The 16,208-nt window shown below is 47.0% G+C and overlaps 1 long non-coding RNA gene across 1 annotated transcript in view; it reads left to right on the top strand.

Annotated features, from left to right (window-relative positions):
* The first annotated feature begins 3,740 nt into the window (after positions 1-3,740).
* The window catches only part of LOC130273849 (uncharacterized), a 37,869-nt gene continuing 25,401 nt past the window's right edge, over positions 3,741-16,208 (top strand). Inside the window, exon 1 of the long non-coding RNA XR_008844141.1 lies at positions 3,741-3,874. This is a non-coding gene — a long non-coding RNA (uncharacterized LOC130273849). The remainder of the gene's footprint in view (positions 3,875-16,208) is intronic.

Here is a 16,208-nt window from a genome sequence, read left to right as displayed (position 1 = left end):
TATGTACGGCCTATAACAATATATGCACTGCCTATAACAATATATATGCACTGCCTATAACACTATATAAACACACCCTAAATCACTACATACACTGCCTATATAACCACATACACTGCCTATATCACTACACACAATGCCTAAATCACTATACACATTGCCTATAACACTATATACACTGCCTATAACACTGCATACACTGCCTGTAACACTATATGCACTGCCTGTAACAATATATGCACTGCATATAACACTATATACCCTGCCTATATCACTGCATACACTGCCTATATCACTACACACACTGCCTAAATTCACTACATACACTGCCTAAATCACTATATACACTGCCTAAATCACTATAGACACTGCCTATAACACTATATACCCTGCCTATAACACTACATACCCTGCCTATAACACTACATACACTGCCTAAATTACTATATACACTGACTATAACACTATATACACTGCCTATATCACTACATACACTGCCTAAATCACTATATACACTGCCTAAATCACTATAGACTCTGCCTATAACACTATATACCCTGAATATAACACTACATACCCTGCCTATAACACTACATACACTGCATAAATCATTATATACACTGCATATAACACTATATACACTGACTATAACACTATATACACTGCCTAAATCACTATATACACTGCCTAAATCACTATAGACAGTGCCTATAACACTATATACCCTGCCTATAACACTACATACCCTGCCTATAACACTACATACACTGCCTAAATCATTATATACACTGCATATAACACTATATACACTGACTATAACACTATATACACTGACTATAACACTATATACACTGTCTATATGACTACATACACTGCCTAAATCACTATATACACTGCTTATAACACTATATACACTGACTATATCACTACATACACTGCCTATAACACTATATACACTGCAATATCACTACATACACTGCCTATAACACTGTACACACTGCCTAAATCACTATATACACTGCCTGTCACACACTCTACCCTCCATATCTAGCAGTCAGCAGCTGACAAACATACATGGTGGTCACTCACAGTCTGTCATGGCTGCTCTGTCTCTCTCTGGATCCCAGAAGGCATGAAACGGCAGCACCTCACTGATGTGTCCTCGCCTCACACAGGACCGATACGAAGAGGAGGGGGAGAGGTAGGGGGGGGCTGTTAGCAGTCGGGCCTGTGAGGAGGAGGCAGTGTGCAGGCTGAGTGAATGCCTGTCTGAATAGTTCGGTGATCGGGTGGACCCCTTATCCCAGCTCTGCACTGCTGCCCTAGATCTGTTTGGCGGCCTGCACCCTCTCCAGGAGTGCGCCCCCCGGCGGGGGCCGGGTTCGCCAAACGGTAGGTACACCACTGTGTGGAGGTGGCAGCAGCATGAGGAGACCATATAGTGCCTGAATGACACAGCCTGGAGGTGGCGGAAGCATGAGGAGACATATAGTGGCTGAAGGACACAGCGTGGAGGTGGCAGCAGCATGAGGAGACCACATAGTGGCTGAATGATACAGCCTGGAGGTGGCAGCAGCATGAAGAGACCATATAGTGGCTGAATGACACAGCGTGGAGGTCGCGGCAGCATGAGGAGAACATATAGTGGCTGAATGACACAGCATGGAGGTGGCAGCAGCATAAGGAAACCATATAATGGCTGAATGACACAGCCTGGAGTTGGCGGCAGCATGAGGAGAACATATAGTGGCTGAATGACACAGCGTGGAGGTGGCGGCAGCATGAGGAGACCATATAGTGGCTAAATGACACAGCCTAGAGTTGGCGGCAGCATGAGGAGACCATTTAGTGGCAGAATGGCACAGCGTGGAGGTGTTGGCACCATGAGGACACCATATAGTGGCTGAATGACACAGCATGGACATGTTGTCAGAATGAGGAGACCATATAGTGGCTGAATGACACAGCCTGGAGTTGGCGACAGCATGAGGAGACCATATAGTGGCTTAATGACACAGCCAGGAGTTGGCGGTAGCATGAGGAGACCATATAGTGGCTTAATGTCACAGCCAGGAGTTGGCGGTACCATGAAGAGAACATATAGTGGCTGAATGACACAGCATGGAGTTGACAGCAGCATGAGGAGACCATATAGTGGCTGTGAAGGGGTCATCCCCTAGAATTTCCAAACTCCATTACACTGTACTCCTAGTGAGAAAGTCCCACAGACTTTCATGCATCATTCAGCCACAAGATGTCACTGTTGTTGTTAGTGAGAATGAAACCGGTTTCTGCTTCAGCCTCATTGTCTGCGGTACCGTACTTGAATCCTACACTGCGGTCTCCTACTCCTCTGACCGCTACAGCTGAATGACACAGCCTGGAGTTGGCGGCAGCCTGAGGAGACCATATAGTGGCTGAATGACACACCGTGGGGGTGGCGGCAGCATGAGGAGAACATATAGTGGCTGAATGACACAGCCTGGAGTTGGCGGCAGCATGAGGAGATCATATAGTGGCTTCATGACAAAGCCTGAAGTTGGCGGCAGCATGAGGAGAACATATAGAGGGTGAATGGCACAGTCTGGAGGTGGCGGCAGCATGAAGAGACCATATAGTGGCTGAATGACACAGCCTGGAGTTGGCCGCAGCATGAGGAGACCATATAGTGGCTTAATGACACAGCATGGAGGTGGCATCAGCATGAGGAGAACATATGGTGGCTGAATGAGCCAGCCTGGAGGTGGCATCAGCACGAGGAGAACATATGGTGGCAGAATGATAAAGCCTATAGGTGGCAGCAGCAGCATCAGGAGTCCTGAAACTGACCCGGTGACTGTGGTGTGGTGGGTGGCAAAAACAGTGCCCGGTGACGAAGGTGGGTGAAAAAAGGAGAACTTGGCATCAGATGTGTGGCATTAGGCGGGTGGCAGCAAAGTGTTAGTGTGCACAAGTAAGTATTGAGGATATGCATTATGTAAAACGTAACTTTTAATAATATGCTTAGGATAAAATATATGTGTGGTAGCCTGGGGTTGTAGGGTATATGGGATGTAGCTGTGCGGTAACTAAAGGGTGCTTGTTTAACCCTTATCACTCGTGACGCCAGGATGAGGGCTCCTCTGTATATGCTTGTCCTTTCGCCACCCATCTCAAGAACGATAGGGAGGTATAATAAATGATTGTCCACAACCGGAGGTTTTCATAATCCTGTCGGAACTTTTACTGCAGCTTTTATGCAACATTAAACAGGAACAGTCTTTGTACAAGAGTCTATTATGATCCTGACAGTTGGTTGTGAGTTCTGAGCTTAGAAAAGGAATAAGTGCTGTTCCGCTGGATTTAGGGGTTTGAGTTTAAGTCCAGCAGTCACACGAGCTTTAGCGGGGATTGATATCGTAACTCACGATTAGATTCAGGCTGAGGCTGGAAGGCTTCAGGCCTAAGCTTGTCTTTGTAAGTTGCACGGATCACTTCTCTCTCCACTAGTCTGGAACCAAGAGAGCAGAAAAACAAGAGCTGTTACTGCATTGCAGTACAGAACAAGAGAGCGAGGATTGGCTAGCAGCTCCCTTATATGGGCAGGGGCTGGCCTTGAGCTCATTTGTCCATGCCATCTGTTATTCACTTTACAAGGAATTATGGTCTAACCATGTGACCACACACGTGACCTAGGAAGGTCCTTCAACATACCTTACTAGAATTAACATTAGTCATGTGACCTAAGGTCCTGCGACACTATAGAGATAATTAAACATATAATTATTTATACATGTAAACATCATAGAATTGCATAAGGAAGAGGCGACTAGGGGTTATCCCACCAGGAGGAAGCTACTGGAAGTAACTCTGACTTTGGGGACCACCATACAAGGTACAGTATACCATACGGTACCAGGACACCACATTTGTACCCAAAAAATTTTCTTGAAATTAAACAAAATGAAAGGTGTGCAAAAAACACCACGTGCCACCTACACCACCAAGTATTGATGTGATGCAAAGACCTCTAAAAAGTGGAAGGGAACAATGTATGGTCCATTGTAACTGTTGAGGGTCAAAACTTCCCCTGTAAGGCCCTACTCTCGCATTATTAATTCCCTTCTTGGCAAGTGTTACTCACCCTTAAAAGGGCGGCCCAACACAGGAACCTCTCCCTATTTCCACCTACATACACTGCCATTTCCCAGGGTTTTTAGGTGGAAATAGGGATTGGTTCCTGTGTGGGGCCGCCCTTTTTAAGACGGGTAACACTTTCCTCGAAAAGGTGGAAGCGAACAACGTATTGTCCATTGTAGCAGGTGGGGGTAAAAACTTCCCCTGTAAGGCCCTACTCTTGCCCTATTAAATCCCTTTTTGGCAAGTATTACTCCCCACACAGGAAACTCTCTCTCTTTCCTCCTAAAAAAAATGGCAATGTTTGTAGGGGGAAATAGGGAGAGGTTCCTGTGTGGGGATGTCCTTTTTAGGGTGAGTAACACTTGCCAAGAAGGGAATTCATAATGCAAGTGTAGGACCTTACAGGGGAAGTTTTTACCCCCACCGGTTACAATGGACCATACGCTGTTCCCTTCCACCTTTTGGAGGTCTTTGCATCACATCAATACTTGGTGGTGTAGGTGGCACATGATGTTTTTTGCACACCTTTCCTTTTGTTTCATTTAAAAAAAATGTTTTTGTTGATGTAGGGCTGTGGTGCCAACATTGGGACCCTGGCCACTCTTCACATTCTGCCGACACATCTTGCATATGGCCATGTTAACCTCCTCCGGATGCTTGATGAAAAACTGCCACACTGCCGTGTAGCTGATTTTGCAACCACCAGTCCGCACTGATTGACTGCTACTGCTGCCAGAAACCCCTGTTCCACTACCTCCAGGGAAGGTAGGCTGGTCTAAGTTGTGGTCTACCCCGGGGACGTTGGGCTCCAGATTTTCCACTTCTGCCACCATGATGACTGTCAACCATGTTACCACCTTGCTGGCTCAGCTGCTGCCTCACAGGCAACATGCAACCCTCTTCTCCTGATGATGATGATGATGATGATGATGATGATGAAACCCCTTCTGCACCCGGCTCCCAAGTACGATCGGCTTCATCATCATCAAGTTCTGTCTGCACGTCACTGATGTCCTTCTCAGGTTCCTCAACAGTGTCTGCTTCAGGAGCCTGAAAGCTCACAACACCACCTCCCACACCACTCTCCTCCTCACTACTTGCCCGCCTACTGGAGGAAGCAGCAGATGTCTCCACCACTTCTTGGCTGGGCAGTAGCTGCTGACTGTCCTCTAGATCGTCCTCACTAAATAGTGAAGCTGAACCCACAGCATAAGATACTTCTGTGGGGGAGGGAACAGCATAGGACAGAGGCAATGAGAGGACAGGGACTGCTCCCAGGCCATGCCAACTGAGGGTTTTGTCTGAGGAACCCACCGACATGACTGGGGGTGTCAGATGTCTCTTGATGAAGTGGATGACCATGTTAACCAATCGATGACAGCAGATGGGTTGCTGGTCAAGACACGACCACTAGCTTATACCGGGAGCTCAGGCCTCTCACTTCGACTCCTACTGCCATTCGCCCCTAGTCTGCTGTGACCTCTGCCTGATGATCTTAGGCCTCCGCCTCTCATCTGTGCACGTCCTGGCACTTCTCTGCCTGACATACTTAGTGCATATATGAGGGGAGTACAATACACTCCAGTACGCTTAAAACAGCATTTGTCTACAACACCAGTAGGTGTGTACTTTTGGCTTGCCTTTCACAGTATCTAGGCCCTTAAGACTGAACAGGAACAAAATGGTACACCCACTTAGATGTATGTGGTATGCACTTATGAGGGAAGGACAATGCACTATAGTACGCTTAAAACAGTATTTGTCTACAACACCAGCAGGTGTGCACTTTTGCCTGGCCTTTCACTGTATCTAGGCCCTTAAGACTTAACAGGAACAAAATGGTACACCACTTAGATGTATGCACAGGTTACGCTTAATAGAGGACAATATGCTTTTAGTGATCTGCTTACCCTAACTGGCTGGCTACTATTACCTTTTCAGTTGTTGTACACACCAGTGCTGCAGCACACAGTTGCTGTGTACGACACCTAAAATTGCACTTTCTTTCACAATCTCACTCCCTTCCCTATCAGTGCTTCTAGGCTGGATTTGGGCTTGAGGTGAATTGCTGCTGTAGAAAAGCTTTTCTGTGCAGAACACACTGCTCTCTGTCCCTCTCTCTCTGCAATAGAACACTGATGTGACTGGGAGGTGAATGGCTGTTGTAAAAATGCTTTTCTGTGCAACACACACTGCTGTCTGTCCCTCTCTCTCTTTCTGTAATAGAATGCTGATGTGTCTGGGAGGTGAATCGCTGCTGTAAAAATGCTTTTCTGTGCAACACACACTGCTGTCTGTCCCTCTCTATCTCTCTGCAGTGAAAAGCTGATGTGACTGGCCGCAAGATGGTTGTCGATTGTACAGGGCTGTGACATCACAGGGGTGGTTGGCTGCTGATAGGCTGCATGTGATTCAGGGTCATCCCGCCGACCCTTGTTCCCACCTTCCCAGGATTCCTTGCTCCATGTCTTCACATGTGGATTCGCCATTTTAGATGCCCAGCCTATGGAGCCTGGACCACACTAAATGTAGTTTAGTGAAGCGATTTGCGGTGATATTCGCATTCGTTACAAATCAAATTTTTGATTAGCCAGATTTGATTCGCTCATCCCTAATGGAAGTCATCAATGGATGAGAAATATATGGTTGCATTAAAGATATATCGATGACTTACTATTCATATGGCATGGAACCAAAGAAGAATTTTGCGGAATTCACAGTATACCTGAACAATAACAGTTACAACTTCACATTGTGAGGCTAATGTGAAGATACAATGGAATTCCTTGATTTGGAGTTATCAAATGAAGAGCAAAAAATCATTACAAAAACCTATTTCAGGAAGGTAGATTGCAACAGTCTATTATCCTACAACAGTTGTCACTTTAGGAAATGGAAACTCAATCTTCCATACGGTCAATTCTATCGCCGGAGAAGAAACTGCACAAAAACCAAGGATTATATAACACAAAGCAACATCGTATCCGAAAGATTCTCAGAAAAAGGTTATCCTAAAGAAGTCATAAAGTCAGCATACCAGCGGGCCCTGACACAGGCAAAGAATGACAAAACCAACAAAAACAAAAAGAGAAAAGATAATTCAGAATCGTATTTCAAACAATTTTATAACCACTTACTCTACTAGACACAACACAGTGAGAAAAATTCTGGAGAAACATTGGAATGTTCTCGTACAGGATCCAATCCTACGGAATCATTTTTCTCGCTAGGAGATTCCCTGAGGAATAAACTAGCCCCAAGTAGGCTCAAAAATACTAAAACTATGACAACAAGAAAAACCAAAAAAAATCCAGGAACCTTCAAATGTAACAGCCATACATGTAAGTGGTGTTTAAACATTAAGCATGGTACGAATACCTTTAAAAGCAATACCACATGAGAAGTGTTTAAAATAAAAAACAGGATTGATTGCTCCACATCACACGTAATCTATCTTCTAGAATGTGAATGCCATCTACATTTTGTGGGACGTACGGTACAACAACTAAGAGCACGAATGAATAAACATGGATCAAATGTCCAAAAAGGTTTTATGCTTTATTATGTGTCACGACATGCCAAAGAAAGACATAACAATGACTTTTCCACTTTTAACCTTAGAGCAGTAGAGAGTATCTCTGAAGATTCTCATAATAGAGCTTAACATCTACAACAAAGAGAATCCTTTTGGATTTATAAGCTTAACACAATGTCTCCTGCAGGCCTCCATGAAGGTATGGATTTAATCTGTTAAACAACCTCTAAGAGACCCCCTGTCTCTGAAGCAACTATATTATAGAGATCTGTACCACCTATAGTCGATACCAAATGACCTGATTTATTATATGATAGATGAAATGGAATTTCCCTGAAATCATATTTACAGTAGCTGACCAGTGGGCCGGTTCCCTCTCCCAAACTAGGAAGGTCCAGTCGATACTAGACTATCAAGTCTTCCCAACTTTTTATGCAACATGTGCATTTCTTTGCAATTTATTGTGCCCATTTAACCTCTGAATCATTATAGGGTAGTTGCATACCAGTTGTAACAACTACCCCATTGACAAGAAATTGTCGTTATACATATAGCATTATCACTGCTATTAGTAAAGAACCATTAATCACAGTATTTGTTACGCCGAGCGCTCCGGGTCCCCGCTCCTCCCCGGAGCGCTCGCTACACTCCTCTCACTGCAGCGCTCCGGTCGGTTCCACGGACCCGGGGCGCTGCGATACCGCCTCTGGCCGGGATGCGATTCGCGATGCGGGTAGCGCCCGCTCGCGATGCGCACCCCGGCTCCCGTACCTGACTCGCTCTCCGTCAGTTCTGTCCCGGCGCGCGCGGCCCCGCTCCCTAGGGCGCGCGCGCGCCGGGTCTTTGCGATTTAAAGGGCCACTGCGCCGCTGATTGGCGCAGTGGTTCCAATTAGTGTTTACACCTGTGCACTTCCCTATATCACCTCACTTCCCCTTCACTCCCTCGCCGGATCTTGTTGCCTTAGTGCCAGTGAAAGCGTTTCCTTGTGTGTTCCTAGCCTGTGTTCCAGACCTCCTGCCGTTGCCCCTGACTACGATCCTTGCTGCCTGCCCCGACCTTCTGCTACGTCCGACCTTGCTTCTGTCTACTCCCTTGTACCGCGCCTATCTTCAGCAGCCAGAGAGGTTGAGCCGTTGCTAGGGGATACGACCTGGTCACTACCGCCGCAGCAAGACCATCCCGCTTTGCGGCGGGCTCTGGTGAAAACCAGTAGTGACTTAGAACCGATCCTCTAGCACGGTCCACGCCAATCCCTCTCTGGCACAGAGGATCCACTACCTGCCAGCCGGCATCGTGACAGTAGATCCGGCCATGGATCCCGCTGAAGTTCCTCTGCCAGTTGTCGCTGACCTCACCACGGTGGTCGCCCAGCAGTCACAACAGATTGCGCAACAAGGCCAACAGCTGTCTCAACTGACTGTTATGCTACAACAGTTACTACCACAGCTCCAGCAACCATCTCCTCCGCCAGCTCCTGTACCTCCTCCGCAGCGAGTGGCCGCTTCTGGACTACGACTATCCTTGCCGGATAAATTTGATGGGGACTCTAAGCTTTGCCGTGGCTTCCTTTCCCAATGTTCATTACACTTGGAGATGATGTCGGACCAGTTCCCCACTGAAAGGTCTAAGGTGGCTTTCGTAGTCAGCCTGCTGTCTGGAAAAGCCCTGGCTTGGGCCACACCGCTCTGGGACCGCAATGACCCCGTCACTGCTTCTGTACACTCCTTCTTCTCGGAAATTCGAAGTGTCTTTGAGGAACCTGCCCGAGCCTCTTCTGCTGAGACTGCCCTGTTGAACCTGGTCCAGGGTAATTCTTCCGTTGGCGAGTATGCCGTACAATTCCGTACTCTTGCTTCTGAATTATCCTGGAACAATGAGGCCCTCTGCGCGACCTTTAAAAAAGGCCTATCCAGCAACATTAAAGATGTTCTGGCCGCACGAGAAATGCCTGCTAATCTTCATGAACTTATTCACCTAGCCACTCGCATTGACATGCGTTTTTCCGAAAGGCGTCAGGAGCTCCGCCAAGATATGGACTCTGTTCGCACGAGGCGTTTCTTCTCCTCGGCTCCTCTCTCCTCTGGTTCCCTGCAATCTGTTCCTGTGCCTCCCGCCGTGGAGGCTATGCAGGTCGACCGGTCTCGCCTGACATCTCAAGAGAGGACACGACGCCGCATGGAGAACCTCTGCCTGTACTGTGCTAGTACCGAACACTTCCTGAGGGATTGTCCTATCCGCCCTCCCCGCCTGGAAAGACGTACCCTGACTCCGCACATAGGTGAGACAATCCTTGATGTCCACTCTGCTTCTCCACGTCTTACTGTGCCTGTGCGGATGTCTGCCTCTGCCTTCTCCTTCTCTTCTGTGGCCTTCTTAGACTCTGGATCTGCAGGAAATTTTATTTTGGCCTCTCTCGTCAACAGGTTCAACATCCCAGTGACCACTCTCACCAGACCCCTTTACATCAATTGTATAAACAATGAAAGATTGGACTGTTCCATACGTTTCCGCACGGAGCCCCTTCTAATGAGCATCGGATCTCATCACGAGAGGATTGAACTTTTGGTCCTCCCCAATTGCACCTCGGAAATTCTCCTTGGACTTCCCTGGCTTCAACTTCATTCCCCAACCCTGGATTGGTCCACTGGGGAGATCAAGAGTTGGGGGCCCTCTTGTTCCAAGGACTGTCTAAAACCGGTTCCCAGTAACCCTTGCCGTAACTCTGTGCTTCCTCCAGTAACCGGTCTCCCTAAGGCCTATATGGACTTCGCGGATGTTTTCTGCAAAAAACAAGCGGAGACTCTACCTCCTCACAGGCCTTATGATTGTCCTATCGACCTCCTCCCGGGCACTACTCCACCCCGGGGCAGAATTTATCCTCTCTCTGCCCCAGAGACTCTTGCCATGTCTGAATACGTCCAGGAGAATCTAAAAAAGGGCTTTATCCGTAAATCCTCCTCTCCTGCCGGAGCCGGATTTTTCTTTGTGTCCAAAAAAGATGGCTCTCTACGTCCTTGCATTGACTACCGCGGACTTAATAAAATCACGGTTAAGAACCGCTACCCCTTACCCCTCATCTCTGAACTCTTTGATCGCCTCCAAGGTGCCCACATCTTTACTAAATTGGACTTAAGAGGCGCCTATAACCTCATCCGCATCAGAGAGGGGGATGAGTGGAAAACAGCATTTAACACCAGAGATGGACACTTTGAGTATCTGGTCATGCCCTTTGGCCTGTGCAACGCCCCTGCTGTCTTCCAAGACTTTGTTAATGAAATTTTTCGTGATCTGTTATACTCCTGTGTTGTTGTATATCTTGATGATATCCTAATTTTTTCGGCCAATCTAGAAGAACACCGCCAGCATGTCCGTATGGTTCTTCAGAGACTTCGTGACAATCAACTCTATGCTAAAATTGAGAAATGTCTGTTTGAATGCCAATCTCTTCCTTTTCTAGGATACTTGGTCTCTGGCCAGGGACTACAAATGGATCCAGATAAACTCTCTGCCGTCTTAGATTGGCCACGCCCCTCCGGACTCCGTGCCATCCAACGTTTTTTGGGGTTCGCCAATTATTACAGGCAATTTATTCCACATTTTTCTACCATTGTGGCTCCTATTGTGGCTTTAACCAAAAAAAATGCCGATCCCAAGTCTTGGCCTCCTCAAGCGGAAGACGCCTTTAAACGACTCAAGTCCGCCTTCTCTTCGGCTCCCGTGCTCTCCAGACCTGACCCATCTAAACCCTTCCTATTGGAGGTTGATGCCTCCTCAGTGGGAGCTGGAGCTGTCCTTCTACAAAAAAACTCTTCCGGGCATGCTGTTACTTGTGGGTTTTTTTCTAGGACCTTCTCTCCGGCGGAGAGGAACTACTCCATCGGGGATCGAGAGCTTCTAGCCATTAAATTAGCACTTGAGGAATGGAGGCATCTGCTGGAGGGATCAAGATTTCCAGTTATTATTTACACCGATCACAAGAACCTCTCATACCTCGAGTCTGCCCAACGGCTGAATCCTCGTCAGGCCAGGTGGTCTCTGTTCTTTGCCCGATTTAATTTTGAAATTCACTTTCGGCCTGCTGATAAGAACATTAGGGCCGATGCTCTCTCTCGTTCCTCAGATGCTTCTGAAATTGAACTCTCTCCTCAACACATCATTCCTCCTGACTGCCTGATTTCCACTTCTCCAGCCTCCATCAGGCAAACTCCACCAGGAAAGACCTTTGTTTCTCCACGCCAACGCCTCGGAATCCTCAAATGGGGTCACTCCTCCCATCTCGCAGGTCATGCGGGCATCAAGAAATCTGTGCAACTCATCTCTCGCTTCTATTGGTGGCCGACTCTAGAGACTGATGTGGTGGACTTTGTGCGAGCCTGCACTATCTGTGCCCGGGATAAGACTCCTCGCCAGAAGCCCGCTGGTTTTCTTCTTCCTCTGCCTGTTCCCGAACAACCTTGGTCTCTGATTGGTATGGATTTTATTACTGACTTACCCCCATCCCATGGCAACACTGTTATTTGGGTGGTCGTTGATCGATTCTCCAAAATGGCACATTTCATCCCTCTTCCTGGTCTTCCTTCAGCGCCTCAGTTGGCTAAACAATTTTTTGTACACATTTTTCGTCTTCACGGGTTGCCTACGCAGATCGTCTCGGATAGAGGCGTCCAATTTGTGTCTAAATTCTGGAGGGCTCTCTGTAAACAACTCAAGATTAAATTAAATTTTTCTTCTGCATACCATCCTCAATCCAATGGACAAGTAGAAAGAATTAACCAGATCTTGGGTGACTATTTACGACATTTTGTTTCCTCCCGCCAGGATGACTGGGCAGATCTTCTACCTTGGGCCGAATTCTCGTATAATTTCAGAATCTCTGAATCTTCCTCCAAATCCCCGTTTTTCGTGGTGTACGGCCGTCACCCTCTTCCCCCCCTCCCTACCCCCTTGCCCTCTGGTCTGCCCGCTGTGGATGAAATTTCTCGTGATCTCTCCATCATATGGAGAGAGACCCAAAATTCTCTCTTACAGGCTTCTTCACGCATGAAGAGATTCGCGGATAAGAAAAGAAGAGCTCCTCCCATTTTTTCCCCTGGAGACAAGGTATGGCTCTCCGCCAAATATGTCCGCTTCCGTGTCCCTAGCTATAAGTTGGGACCACGCTATCTTGGTCCTTTCAAGATTTTGCGCCAGATTAATCCTGTCTCTTACAAACTTCTTCTTCCTCCTTCTCTTCGTATTCCTAATGCCTTTCATGTTTCTCTTCTTAAACCACTTATCATTAACCGTTTCTCTCCCAAATCTGTTCCCCCCACTCCTGTCTCCGGCTCCTCGGACATCTTCTCCGTCAAAGAAATTTTAGCATCTAAAAAGGTCAGAGGGAAAACCTTCTTTTTAGTGGATTGGGAGGGTTGTGGTCCAGAAGAGAGGTCCTGGGAACCTGAGGACAATATCCTGGACAAAAGTCTGGTCCTCAGGTTCTCAGGCTCCAAGAAGAGGGGGAGACCCAAGGGGGGGGTACTGTTACGCCGAGCGCTCCGGGTCCCCGCTCCTCCCCGGAGCGCTCGCTACACTCCTCTCACTGCAGCGCTCCGGTCGGTTCCACGGACCCGGGGCGCTGCGATACCGCCTCTGGCCGGGATGCGATTCGCGATGCGGGTAGCGCCCGCTCGCGATGCGCACCCCGGCTCCCGTACCTGACTCGCTCTCCGTCAGTTCTGTCCCGGCGCGCGCGGCCCCGCTCCCTAGGGCGCGCGCGCGCCGGGTCTTTGCGATTTAAAGGGCCACTGCGCCGCTGATTGGCGCAGTGGTTCCAATTAGTGTTTACACCTGTGCACTTCCCTATATCACCTCACTTCCCCTTCACTCCCTCGCCGGATCTTGTTGCCTTAGTGCCAGTGAAAGCGTTTCCTTGTGTGTTCCTAGCCTGTGTTCCAGACCTCCTGCCGTTGCCCCTGACTACGATCCTTGCTGCCTGCCCCGACCTTCTGCTACGTCCGACCTTGCTTCTGTCTACTCCCTTGTACCGCGCCTATCTTCAGCAGCCAGAGAGGTTGAGCCGTTGCTAGGGGATACGACCTGGTCACTACCGCCGCAGCAAGACCATCCCGCTTTGCGGCGGGCTCTGGTGAAAACCAGTAGTGACTTAGAACCGATCCTCTAGCACGGTCCACGCCAATCCCTCTCTGGCACAGAGGATCCACTACCTGCCAGCCGGCATCGTGACAGTATTCATGCACTTTTTTTTATAACACAGCATAACTAATATTAAGCCAATATTTGAACTGTGGAGTCAGCGTGTCTGCAGAGGGACGTCACATGCGCGACATCCCTCATCAGACTCAGGCTGGCCGGCCAACCGGAGACGGGGAGGAGGAGGGCGGGGTAAGTGAAGTCTTCCGAGCATTTAGTGCTGCTTTCCCGAAGCAGCGCTAAATGCCCGAAGAAGTTAATTGCCCGGCACTCGGAACTGTATATCCCGGGCGTCAGGCAATACAAGTGACACATGCCTGGTGCAGGCCACAAACTTTCGTTCCGCGGGCCGGGAGTTTGAGACCCCTGCTTTAGACAGTATTAGGTCTTGGTTATTCTTCCTCCTGGCATCGCCGTGAGACAGCAGGGAAGATGGTAGGGGGTGTTGAAGTGACGGAGATTCAAGAACCTTTGAAATGAGACTTCTGTATAGCAGCAGCTATAGACAATGTTATCCGCTTGCGGTTTGCTGATATATTGAATAGGTGCTGTCAGAGCAGCGTTCTTAACAGTGCTCCTCATTTTGCAACTATGCAGCTGCCCTGCTGAAACATCTACCTGTGTATGTCAGACATATCCTCCAAGGTGCTGCCCCCCTTCTTCTCCACTGCCAATGGATACTCAGTCATCTGGCAGTAGCACTTAGGGGTAAAACTAAAGAAATGGTTAATGTTTAAGCATGTGCCCTTAAGTGCCTTGTAAATAATATGGTGTTGACTCAGATTGCAAGGTAACCTGCATTTAATTAAGGTTGTTCTTGATTTTGTCTACCCAATAAAGGTACTGCATGCACTGTACCAACCATGTCATCAATCTTTGTCATTAGGCAAGAGTCTTGCTCAGATACGGTAGCCTTAATGTCAGCCATGCAGACAATTTAGGCACAACTTTTTTAGTTCATTATTCTTCTGTTTACAATATTCCTTTTTTTTTTTTTTTTGCAAGCTATATACTCATTTGTATTAACAGGCGCAGAAAATAAAACTTACTATTTTTAGGGAAGACAGACCAGGGTGATAAATGACTATTTAAAGAAAATCATCTATCTTCCCAGCATATGTAAAAAAAACTATTAAATACATCAGTTAAAATGATAGAATAAACATTTGTATAAATTATAGCCATTAGTAAATAACATGAATCATTGCCATGGATGCTTTGTCGAGGCTTTGTCAAACAGTCATAAATATTATCTACATTGTATTAACATCCAATACCTCAGCTTTTCTGAGGTAGCTAAGAAATGCTAAGAAACACGTGTTGGGTAATATTTTACACTTTTATCTAGCTAATGGTTTTGCTTGACTTAACGAACTTGTAGTACATTTACACGGTGTTCTCTGTATGCTAACTCCAAAGGGATTAATGCATCAGCATGAATCTTGGCAAGGATAAATACATGTTCTGTGCTGTCTGCATTTATTTACAAGAGGAAAAAAAAAGAAGTGATATTAAAATAAAGTGCAATCATGTTTCTATTACTTACAGCCAACAGTATTGCAAAATACATCTGGACCGAACCCAAGGGCTGCACCTGCAGAGATTTCTCAGTAACTGCGCAACAGTGGAGCTTTCAGAATAAGGCCTAAACAGCTCTCCTGTCATATTACTGGCAAAAGTTGGCTAATCCTGTTAAAAGGAGTGCAGAAAATGAAACATTTGTTTGGTCCCTGTGTTTCTAAGACAGCTTGTGACTCTTCAGGGAAGCCAAAAGAGCAACTCTCCCATTACCACACTGTTAAAATGTTTTACTTTGCCCTATAAATGAATAAAGCATCTTTTCAGTCCCAGACAGGCCAGATGTACTGAGATGGTTTTAATAAAGAGCTCAACGAATTGCCTTTCTTCTTTTGAGCAATCTATCTGCCTCGCATTTCTGGATGCACTCCTGCCTCTTCAAGTTAAACAAATTAACACAATGGATTAAATATTCCTGCTGGGAAAATGAAGACACACAGAAATGCATACTGTTTACTATCGTTTGTCTTATTGCAGAAAAATTATGATGTAAAGTTCCTGTCTGTTTAGGTCAGGAAATGTTTATGAAAATGTGTGATGGCTTTAGAACAATATAGTATTAGTATTCAAAATAATATTTATATAACACTAGCTGAGTACCCGGCATTGCCCGGTTTTTCCTTCCAAATCCGTTTTAAACAAAAGGACGAAGCTTTTGACTTCATATGCAGTCCTCATATATTGTTGTCATATCCCAACCCCACATCCCGACCTCCTATCCCGTCCTCCGATCTCAACCTCCTGTCCCGACCTCCTATACCGCCCTCCTATCCAGACCTCCTAT

Source organism: Hyla sarda, chromosome 5 (assembly GCF_029499605.1).
Source record: "Hyla sarda isolate aHylSar1 chromosome 5, aHylSar1.hap1, whole genome shotgun sequence".
Classification (NCBI taxonomy): domain Eukaryota; kingdom Metazoa; phylum Chordata; class Amphibia; order Anura; family Hylidae; genus Hyla; species Hyla sarda.
Note: the sequence above shows the minus strand (reverse complement) of the source record. Positions and strands in the feature narration are given on the sequence as shown.